Here is a 10,978-nt window from a genome sequence, read left to right as displayed (position 1 = left end):
TTTAACTGGAGATGCTGGGGATTGAACCTGGGACCTTCTGTATGCCAAGCAGAGGCTCTACCACTGAGCCACAGCCCCTCCCCACGGTGTGTAACAGGAATCAGCAGTCATCTGTTGAAATAATTAAAACAGTGATTAAACACATAAGCCAAAGAACACATCTATCATCTTCAAGCTGCCCTGTAAGTTCTCTTACACAGCCCGTTTGACAGCCGTGCCTGAAGGCCCCAAGAGTAGCCCTGAACGACCTATGGGACCACCTCTCCCATTCTAACCCCCCACGCTCCCTTCGGTCATCCTTTAGGGGCCTCTTGCAGGCGCCTGGCCCGAGGATGGTTCGCTTAGCTGACACCAGGGGAAGGGCCTTCTCGGTTGTGGCCCTACCCTGTGGAATGCACTCTCATGACACCCATGTCTTGCCAGACTTGTTTGATTTCCGCAGGGCATGCAAGGCTGAATTGTATAGGTTGGCCTTTGGGGTGTAAGATGCATATTTGGGTTGTTTTGTTAATATGTGTTATGTGCCATCAAGTTGCTTCCCACTCCTGGCGACCCTGTGAATCAATGTCCTCCAAAATAACCTATTGTTAGCAGCCTTGGTCAGGTCTTGCAAACTGAGGGCCGTGTTTGCTTTTATAGAGTCAATCCATATCACGTTGGGTCTTCTTTTCCAGCTGCCTTAAACGTTTCATACCGTTATTGTCTTTTCCAGGGCTAGCCACATATTTTAATAGTTTAACATTTTAATGTCAATATTTTTTATTTGCTATTTGGTTTTAGAAAGTAGATTCCTTTGAAATGTGGTGTTGGAGGACAGTGTTATGGATACCATGGACTGCCAAAAAAAATAAAATCAGTGGGTTATAGATCAAATCAAGCCTGAACTGACCCTAGAAGCTAAAATGACTAAACTGAGGCTATTGTATTTTGGTCACATTATGAGAAGGCCAGAGTCACTGGAAAAGACAATCATGCTAGGAGTTATATACAATAGAAGGGAGCTCAGGCAGAGGTCTTTTACATCAGCAGACCTATGGCGATCCCTTTTGGGGGGTTTTATGGCAACAGACTAACAGAGGTGGTTTGCCAGTGCCTTCCTCTGCACAGCAACCCTGGTATTCCTTGGTGGTCTCCCATCCAAATACTAACCAGGGCTGACCCTGCTTAGCTTCTGAGATTTGATGAGATCAGGCTAGCCTGGGCCATCCAGGTCAGGGTGAATTCAAAGTTAGAGCATCCCTAATGGATGCCCAGCTTTGAAGCCCAGCTTCGAAGACCTACAGTGAGGGAGAGCCCCCCTTCTAATTGGTTCCTTGGTACGTTTCGTACATAGCCCAAGGTACGCAGGAAATTAGACCGATTTGAGAATGAAACCGTCATTCAGAAGAGAAGTGGACAATTTGTACAAAAGCTAGGAGACGTGAAGTAAGTAGGTTACTACAGCATCCTGTAAGTTGCAGTCTGGTACACCGTCATCCAAACCACCTTAATTAACATAAGAATGAATTTCTCCCTGAAACGGGATGACCCAAAACATACCCCCCAATAACTATGAAATGGGCTGTTCGTACAAAATTTAAGTTTACTGGGTGACAAGCTAGTAGAGGATAATGCTTTCCCCTTTTGAGGGGACGAAATGTCCCATTTTTGGACTTTCCTCACATTGCTAGAAAAGTCTGAACATGGAATATTTCCACAGCTCTTCCTCAAAGAGGATGTTCTAACTGGTTAAGGAACTTCTGTATCTCCCAGAAATCTGGAATTTCGTATACAATGATGGGAACATTTGTTTATGCCCTCCCTGATGGGAAATGTAATTAAGAACAAAAAGATAAAACTCCAGTGTCACCTTAAACCCAACAACATTCATGTAGCATGTAGTGGTTAAGAGCGGAGGACTCTAATCTGGTAAACCAAGTTTGTTTCCTCCCTCCTCCACGTGAAGCCTGCTGGGTGACCTTGGGCTAGTCGCAGTTCTCTCAGAACTCTCTCAGCCTCACCTACCTCACAAGGTGTCTGATGTGGGGAGGGGAAGGGAAGGCAATTGTAAGCCACCTTGAGACTCCTTAAAGACAGAAAATCAGGGTATAAAAGCCAACTTCTTCCTCATCTACTACTACTATTACCACCAACACTACTACTACTAAAGCTGGAAGATTGTAAGAAGAAAATGCTACATGCATGACCTGAGAGAGGGGTCCCTAACCTTCAGCCTGCAGGTGCCTTTGATATTCTGACACCAGGGTGGTATACACAGTCACAAAATGGCTGCCACTGGAGGCGGAGCCAACCACAGAGTGTGAGGGACTGAAGTTATATATAACGCTAATAGGACCTTGTCAATATTTTGGGCAGAAGCTCTTTAACAGAGTGGTGTTTAATCTGCACAGCCAATCAGAAGCCCTGCTGGACAAAAGCCCCACCTAGCCCCGCCCACTTTCTAAAAGCACTTGGTGGGCGCCAGGAAAGGTGTCAACAGGCTCCATGGCGCCCACAGGCACCGCATTGGGGAACCCCTGGCCTAAGTTTTAATTTAAACACGATACCTGTGAGACAAAAACACCCCTCGGATTCACCCAGCATCTCATTTAAACTGGGCAGCTCCCGATACTGTGCAGTGGTTTTAAAGCTTTTTTCCAAAGGTAGCAGCCCAGTTTAAATGAATTGCTATTCCATGGGAGGGGGGTCCTTTTGCCTCGCCAACATCATGTTGAATCAGGCCTGAGACAATGCTGATTATTAGCAAATTATTAGCAAATGATACTAAATTGGGAGGGGCAGCAAATATGGTAGAAGATACAGGGCGATCTTGACAGGCTGGAGAAGTGGGCTAAAACAAATAAAATGCACTTCAACGAAGATAAATGTGAAGTTCTGCATTGAGGTAGGAAAAATCAAATGCATAATTATAGGATGGGGGAGACTTGTCTCAGCAGTAGTGTGTGCAAAAAGGATCTTGGGGTCTTAGTAGACCAAACACTGAACATGAGTCAACAGTGTGATGCGGTAGCTAAAAAGGCATATACGATCTTAGACTGTATCAACAGAAGTATAGTGTCCAGATCACATGAAGTGATGGTATCGCTTTACTCTGCTCTAGTTAGACTTCACCTAGAGTACTGTGTTCAATTCTGGGTACCGCAATTTAAGAAAGATGTAGACAAGCTGGAACGTGTCCAGAGGAGGGCAACAAAAATGGTGAGGGGTCTGGAGACCAAGTCCTATGAGGAAAGGTTGAAGGAGCTGGGTTTAGCCTGGAGAGGAGAAGACTGAGAGGGGATCTGATAACCATCTTCAAGTACTTGAAGGGCTGTCATATAGAGGAGGGTGCCGAGTTGTTTTCTGTTGCTCCAGAGGGTCGGATCAGAACCAACAGGTTGAAATTAAATTAAGAGTTTCCATCTAGACATTAGGAAGAATTTTATGACAGAGCGGTTCCTCAGTGGAACAGGCTTCCTCGGGAGGTGGTAAGCTCTCCTTCCCTGGAGGTTTTTAAGAAGAGGCTCGATGGCCATCTGTCAGCAATGCTGATTCTAGGACCTTAGGCAGATGATGAGAGGGAGGGCATCTTGGCTATCTTCTGGGCAAGGAGTAGGGGTCACTGAGGGTGTGGCGGGGAGGTAGTTGTGAATTTCTTGCATTGTGCAGGGGGTTGGACTAGATGATCCTGGTGACCCCTTCCATCTCTATGATTCTATGATGCGAAGTCTGAAAAGAGGGTACATTTTAAGGCTCAGACCTTGAGGAAATATAACATTATAACATGAAAATGAGAATCTATTAAGAGATAAAGAAAATATATGGTATGTGGAAAGATATACAACCGAATTGAAATAACATGGGTGTTATATACAATAGAAGGTTTGCAAATACAGATGCAGACAGGCAGAACTGTTTAAAATTTAAATAATGCAGTAACTGGTATAAAATAGTGGAACTTATATTTTGGTTTAGTAATAATTTTTAATAATAGACTATATCTAAGTAGGAAATTTAGCAGGGATTTTAGCAATGCTTTAGATGGTTTATTCTACCTATGTTTATGATCTTTTTTTTCCTCCTTCCCAATACCCTTTTTTATTTCTGTACCCCTCATTTAAAAAAACCCAATAAAAATTCAAAACAAAAACCTTGAGCTATTAAGTTTGGACATTTAATACTCAAAACCTGAGACGGCATAGAAAAGAGTGACATCTGAGGACGAAGCAAATCCGCCTGCCTGCATTTGGCGCTCTGCAAGTTCTGTTTCCCCGGCGTACACTTGAAACCAGCCTGAACAGGGAGTGTGTGTGGGGGAGAGATTTGTTTACTCAGGCAGCACACAGGTGAAATGGACACCGCCTCCAGCTCTTTGACGCATCTCCAGTGGCTCCTACGTCAGTAAACCAGGCAATTTCTGGTGCTGCGAACCGTGCTGTTGTCTCTGATGCTGCGCTCTCCGGTGGGTAAAAATAGATTAGCTAGACTTGGAAGCCTTTAAGAAGGGAGTGGACATGTTCATGGAGGAGAGGGCTATCCATGGCTACCAGTAAAAATGGATACTAGTCATGATGCACACCTATTATCTCCAGGATCAGAGGAGCATGCCAAATATATTAGGTGCTGTAAAGGAACATAGGCAGGAGGATGCTGCTGCAGTCATCTTGCTTGTGGGCTTCCTAGCGGCACCTGGTTGGCCACTGTGTGAACAGACTGCTGGACTTGATGGGCCTGGGTCTGATCCAGCAGGGCCTTTCTTAGGTTCATATGTTCAAAAAGTCACTTGAGGTGTTTTTTTGTGTGTAAGAGACACATTTATTTAAGTTTAATCAACTGATCTAATCATTATTTGGTTTAAGAACTAAAATGCATAATTTGGCTGATGGCTCCTATGAACACATGAAGCTGCCTTCTACTGAATCAGACCCTTGGTCCATAGAAGTCAGTATTGTCTACCCAGACTGGCTGTGGCTCTCCAGGGGCTCAGGCAGAGGTCTTTTACATCACCTGCTTGCCTAGTCCCTTAATGGAGATGCCGGGGATTGAACCTGGGACCTTCTGCATGCCAAGCAGACGCTGTACCACTGAGCTATTTATGCATGAGATGAATATCATGAAATGGAGAGGCCGTGGCTCAGTGGTAGATAGTTGCCAACCTCCAAGTGAGGCCTGGAGATCCTCTGGGATTACAACTCCTCTCCAGACAATAAGGATCAGTTTCCCTGGAGAAAATGGTTGATTTGGAGGGTGGACTCCATGGAATTAGACTTCCCTGAGGTCTCTCCCCACCCCAAACTCTGCCCTTGCCACTCTCCACCCAAAAAATCTCCCAGGAATTTCCCAAAGCAGAAGTGGCAACCCTGGGGCTAGAGCATCTGCTTAGCACGCAGAAGGTCCCAGGTTCAATCCCCAGAATTTCCAATCGAAAAGATCAGGAAGTAGGTGATGCCAGAGGCCTCTGCCTGAGAACCCAAAGAGCTGTGGACAGTCTGAGATGATAATTGACTTTGACAGACTGGTGGACGGATTCAGTATAAGGCAGCTTCGTGTGTGCAAAGCTCTTTGAACCCCTTGCCTGGGAAGAAAGCTCCTTGGACCAGAGGAAGGCACACCCATGAGAGGAGCAGGATAGGACCTTCAGCCTATGTTCTGCAATGGCTCATTCGCACATGCCAGCCATCACCCAGTGCAGTAGCAGGGGAGAGCAGCTATGGTATACCCTTGACCGAAGAATGGCACACTCCTTCTATCTGGGATGGTCTTCCACCGAGCACACAGCTTCGGTGGGGGGGACACACATGGAGCAGTGAGGGAGGGAGGGGACACCTGCCTAGCCAGCCAGATCAGCCAAATCAACCCCGGCGATCAATGGGGTGACAGATGTCACAGCCAGGTCGCCCTCAGATCCAACCCAGTGTAGCAGCTATCGAGTAATGCACATACACTTATGAACAGCGTAACCACCTGAACCTGATCTCACAAATCTCCCTTCTACAATGATTTAAGATCGCAGTACATTATCCCTGTATTGTCATCCTTTCCTGGGAGATCAGAAGAAGCTAAAGTTTCCCTTCTCTTAGCAGACTCCTCTCGGGAGATAACTACTGAAGTAGCCAAATTTTGCCTCCGGTCTAGTGGGATTCGTAAATGGCAGATTGAAAACCTTTCCCCATAGAAGATCTTTCCTCCTCTTCTTCAAATCATCCCTCCCAGAATCATAATCTTTTATTATTTTATTATTTTAACCTAACTTTGATTTTCATTCAGAGGTGATACTGTGTTGAAATAAAAATTTGATGATGATGATCTCCCAAATAAGGAACTGGTAACTGTGCTAAAGCAATGATTAAGAACTAGTCAAGCAGATGAACCACAAAATACACAGGTTTCCCCTTTTTATTCCACTATCCATGCTCCTGGGACGTTACTTTTGCCCTTTGGGCTGCCGCTCTGCAAAATTCCGCGGTCTGGAGTAGCTCTCGGAGGTCTCTCCTCCCTTCAGGAAACTTCGGAAATCCCTACCCATCGTCACTATCACCAGCTGGGTAGGTTGGTGCCCTGGCTTTACTCATAAGCTCTCGACTGAGCTCTCGTGTCTGTCCGCAGCGGGAATTGCATCCAGGTCTGGTTCAGATATATAGCTGGAGTACCGGAACACTTGAACGTTGTCTTCAGGCCTGTGAAAGGAAGACTCCTCCGTCTGCAGGCTTTGCGATACCAACACCTTGCCGGTTTTAATGTTGACCCAGCTTCCTTCTGCAATGGAGACAGTATTGTAAGTGGGCAGGAGGTCCTCCTCTGCATCTGCGTAGGTTAGGGACGATTCTAGGCTTGCCAGGGTAGTCTGGCTCAGGGGAGATTCCTTCTCCATTTCCTCAGAAAATGGAAGGTCTTCTCCCCAAGGGTGCACAACACTATGGTTCGATGTGTCACACTGAGCTGGACGGCTGCCACGGTGGGATTCTTGACCTGAAGTCACTTGGCTGCCATGGCGAGATTGTTGCTCTATTTCTGCTTCTGGTCCTTCGCGTTTCTCAGATTTCGGTGGCCTGGGAACTTCTTCTGATACGTCACCATAGTCTTCCAGAGCTGCTATGCCTACTGCCAAAAAAGAGGTCATGCTTGTCTGCTGAGTGTGGCTCATCAACAGTTTTCCAGTTTTTCTGTTCAGCCAGATTCCATCTTCTAGCGAAATTATACTGTACGTCTGCAGAGCTTCATCTTCCCCTTCTGTATATGATGACGTGCTTTCGATTGTTCCTTTGCTTTCAGACTCTCCAGGCTGCTGAATTTGGCTTTCCGCAGTTCTTATGTTGCTGCTGTATGGAAATTCGTCATCTACAGGCTGTTGGCTTCTTCGTTGGGATTCCTGTTTCACATCCACCTGGCTGCCCCTCTGGGACTCAGGCACATCAACCTGTTGGCTGTCCTGCAGGGAGCGGGGCACGTCAGGCTGTTGGCTGCCCCGCTGGGACTCGGGCCTGTTGGCCTGTTGGCTGCCCTGCCGGGACTCGGGCCTGTTGGCCTGTTGGCTGCCCTGCCGGGACATGGACACGTCAGCCTGTTGGCTGCCACGCCGGGACTCGGGCTTGTCCACCTGTTGGCTACCCTGTCGGGATTTGGGCACATCGGCCTGTTGGCTGCCCCGCCGGGATTCGTGCACATTGGCCTGTTGGCTGCCCCGCCGGGACTCGGGCACATCTACCTGTTGGCTACCCTGTCGGGATTTGGGCACATCAGCCTGTTGGCTGCTCCGCTGGGATTCGGGCACATCAGCCTGTTGGCTGCCCCGCCGGGACTCGGGCGCATCAACGTGTTGGCTGCCCCGTTGGGACTCAGGCGCATCCATCTGTTGGCTACCCTGTCGGGATTCGGGCACATCGACCTGTTGGCCGCCCCATAGGGATTCGGGTGCATCCACCTGTTGGCTGCCCCGTTGGAATTCGGGCACGTCGGCTTGTTGGCTGCCCCGCCAGGACTCGGGTACGTCGACCTGTTGGCTGCCCCGCTGGGACTTGGGCGCATCCACCTGTTGGCTACCCTGTTGGGATTCGGGCATGTCAATCTGTTGGCTGCCCCGCCGGGATTTGTGCACATCGGCCTGTTGGCTGCCCCGCCGGGACTCAGGCACATCCACCTGTTGGGTGCCCCGTCGGAATTCGGGCACATCAGCTTGTTGGCTGCCCCGATGGGACTGAGGCGCATCAGCCTGTTGGCTACCCTGTTGGGATTCGGGCACGTCAACCTGTTGGCTGCCCCGCCGGGACACGGGCCCATCGACCTGTTGGCTGCCCCGCTGAGACTCGGGCATGTCAACCTGTTGGCTGCCCCGCCGGGACTCAGGCATGTCGGCCTGTTGGCTGCCCTGTTGGGACTTGGGCACTTCGATCTGTTGGCTGCCCTGCCGGGACTCGGGTGCATCCACCCGCTGGCTGCCCCGTCGAGATTCGGGCACATCGGCTTGTTGGCTGCCCCGACTGGACTGGGGCACATCCTCCCTTAGGCTCTCTCTTTGGAACTGCAACACAATGTCCTGCTGGCTGCTCGTAAGGGGTTCAAGAGGCAGCGGATGCACTTCTTGTGTTTCATAATCCTCAAGAGCGGTTGTTTCTTGGTCTTCAGGTGCCTCAGATTGCTCCCCAGTTTGGAATTCATCCTGGTCAGCATGTTGCTGTTCAGCAGAATCATTTCCATGAGCCACACCTCCAGGAAGTTCCATCTTCTCTGCTTCAGGTTCAGCACTTCTTGGTAGGCTCTCTTTTGAGGTAAGCTTTAGCTTTTTTGCTATATAATCCTGAAGCCAACTTCTATCCGTTTGTTGACCACTGCATGTCATTACTTTGCCAGATCTTCTGTTTATCCAAGTATTTATCTCAAGAGAAATAATGCTATAGGTTTGTTGAGCCTTTGCAGAAAAAGAAGACTTTTGTTTTGGTTGAGTCATGTCCCTGTCAAGACAAGTTGGCACTTGGGGTTCTTTTCCACCACCCAACTTGGATTCTCTTTGCGGAAGCTGATGGCTGCTCCTTCGGGATTCCTGGCTTAATTGTTGATTGTTGCTAGGGTGTTCACTCCCTTTCCGGGACTCAGGTGCTGTAGCCACCTGGCTGTCCCTACGGGACTCAGGTGATGGAGCCACCTGGCTGCCCCTCCGGGATTCAGGTGCTCGAACCTCTTGGCTGCCCCTTCGGGATTCAGGTGCTCGAACCTCTTGGCTGCCCCTCCGGGACTCAGGGGCTGGAACCTCTTGGCTGCCCTTCCGAGACTCAGGTGCTGGAACCTCTTGGCTGCCCTTCCGAAACTCAGGTGCTGGAACCTCTTGGCTTGCCTTCCGAAACTCAGGTGATGGAGCCACCTGGCTGCCCCTCCGGGATTCAGGTGATGGAGCCACCTGGCTGCCCCTATGGGATTCAGGTGCTGGAACCTCTTGGCTGCCCCTATGGGACTCAGGTGATGGAGCCACCTGACTGCCCCTCCGGGATTCAGGTGATGGAGCCATCTGGCTGCCCCTATAGGATTCAGGTGGTGGAACCTCTTGGCTGTCCCTACGAGATTCAGGTGCTGGAACCTCTTGGCTGCCCCTCCGGGACTCAGGTGCAGGAGGCTCTTGACTGCCCCTCTGGGATTCAGGTGCTGGAAGCTCTTGGCTGCCCTTCCGGGATTCAGGTGCTGGAACATCTTGGCTGCCCCTAAGGGATTCAGGTGCTGGAACCTCTTGGCTGCCCCTACGAGATTCAGGTGCTGGAACCTCTTGGCTGCCCCTCCGGGACTCAGGTGCAGGAGGCTCTTGACTGCCCCTCCTGGATTCAGGTGCTGGAAGCTCTTGGCTGCCCCTCCGGGATTCAGGTGCTGGAACCTCTTGGCTGCCTTTCCGAGATTCAGGTGCTGGAACCCCTTGGCTGCCCCTTCGGGACTCAGGTGCTGGAACCTCTTGGCTGCCCCTCCGGTATTCAGGTGCTGGAACCTCTTGGCTGCCCCTCCGGGACTCAGGTGATGGAGCCACCTGGCTGCCCCTCCGGGACTCAGGTGCTGGAACCTCTTGGCTGCCCCTCCGGGACTCAGGTGCTGGAACCTCTTGGCTGCCTTTCCGAGATTCAGGTGCTGGAACCTCTTGGCTGCCCTTCCGGGATTCAGGTGCTGGAACCTCTTGGCTGCCCTTCCGGGATTCAGGTGCTGGAACCTCTTGGCTGCCTTTCCGAGATTCAGGTGCTGGAACCCCTTGGCTGCCCCTTCGGGACTCAGGTGATGGAGCTACCTGGCTGCCCCTCTGGGATTCAGGTTCTGGAACCTCTTGGCTGCCCTTCCGAGACTCAGGTGCTGCAACCTCTTGGCTTCCCTTTCGAGACTCAAGTGGTGGAACCTCTTGGCTGCCCCTCCGGGCTTCAGGTGCTGGAACCTCTTGGCTTCCCTTCCGAGACTCAGGTGCTGGAACCTCTTGGCTGCCCCTCCGGTATTCAGGTGCTGGAACCTCTTGGCTGCCCCTCCGGGACTCAGGTGATGGAGCCACCTGGCTGCCCCTCCGGGACTCAGGTGCTGGAACCTCTTGGCTGCCCCTCCGGGACTCAGGTGCTGGAACCTCTTGGCTGCCCTTCCGGGATTCAGGTGCTGGAACCTCTTGGCTGCCCTTCCGGGATTCAGGTGCTGGAACCTCTTGGCTGCCCTTCCGGGATTCAGGTGCTGGAACCTCTTGGCTGCCTTTCCGAGATTCAGGTGCAGGAACCTCTTGGCTGCCCCTTCGAGACTCAGGTGCTGGAACCTCTTGGTGGGTTGTCTCGTGATCCTCCAGTACTGTTTTTTTACTTTGTTTTTTTGCCCTATAACTCTGGAGCCAACTCTGTATAGTCTGTTGACTCTGGTTTTTCATTAATTTGCCCGTTCTTCTGTTTAACCAGGTAGTTCTTTCGATTGAAATAATGCTATATGTCTGCTGACCAAATGACGCTTTTCGTTTCTGCTGGACTTGCTCACTTTTAGGAGCGATGGGCACTTGGGGCTCCGC

Source organism: Euleptes europaea, chromosome 6, assembly GCF_029931775.1.
Source record: "Euleptes europaea isolate rEulEur1 chromosome 6, rEulEur1.hap1, whole genome shotgun sequence".
NCBI lineage: Eukaryota > Metazoa > Chordata > Lepidosauria > Squamata > Sphaerodactylidae > Euleptes > Euleptes europaea.
The sequence above is the reverse complement of the archived record's forward strand: the minus strand, read 5'-3'. Positions refer to the sequence as shown.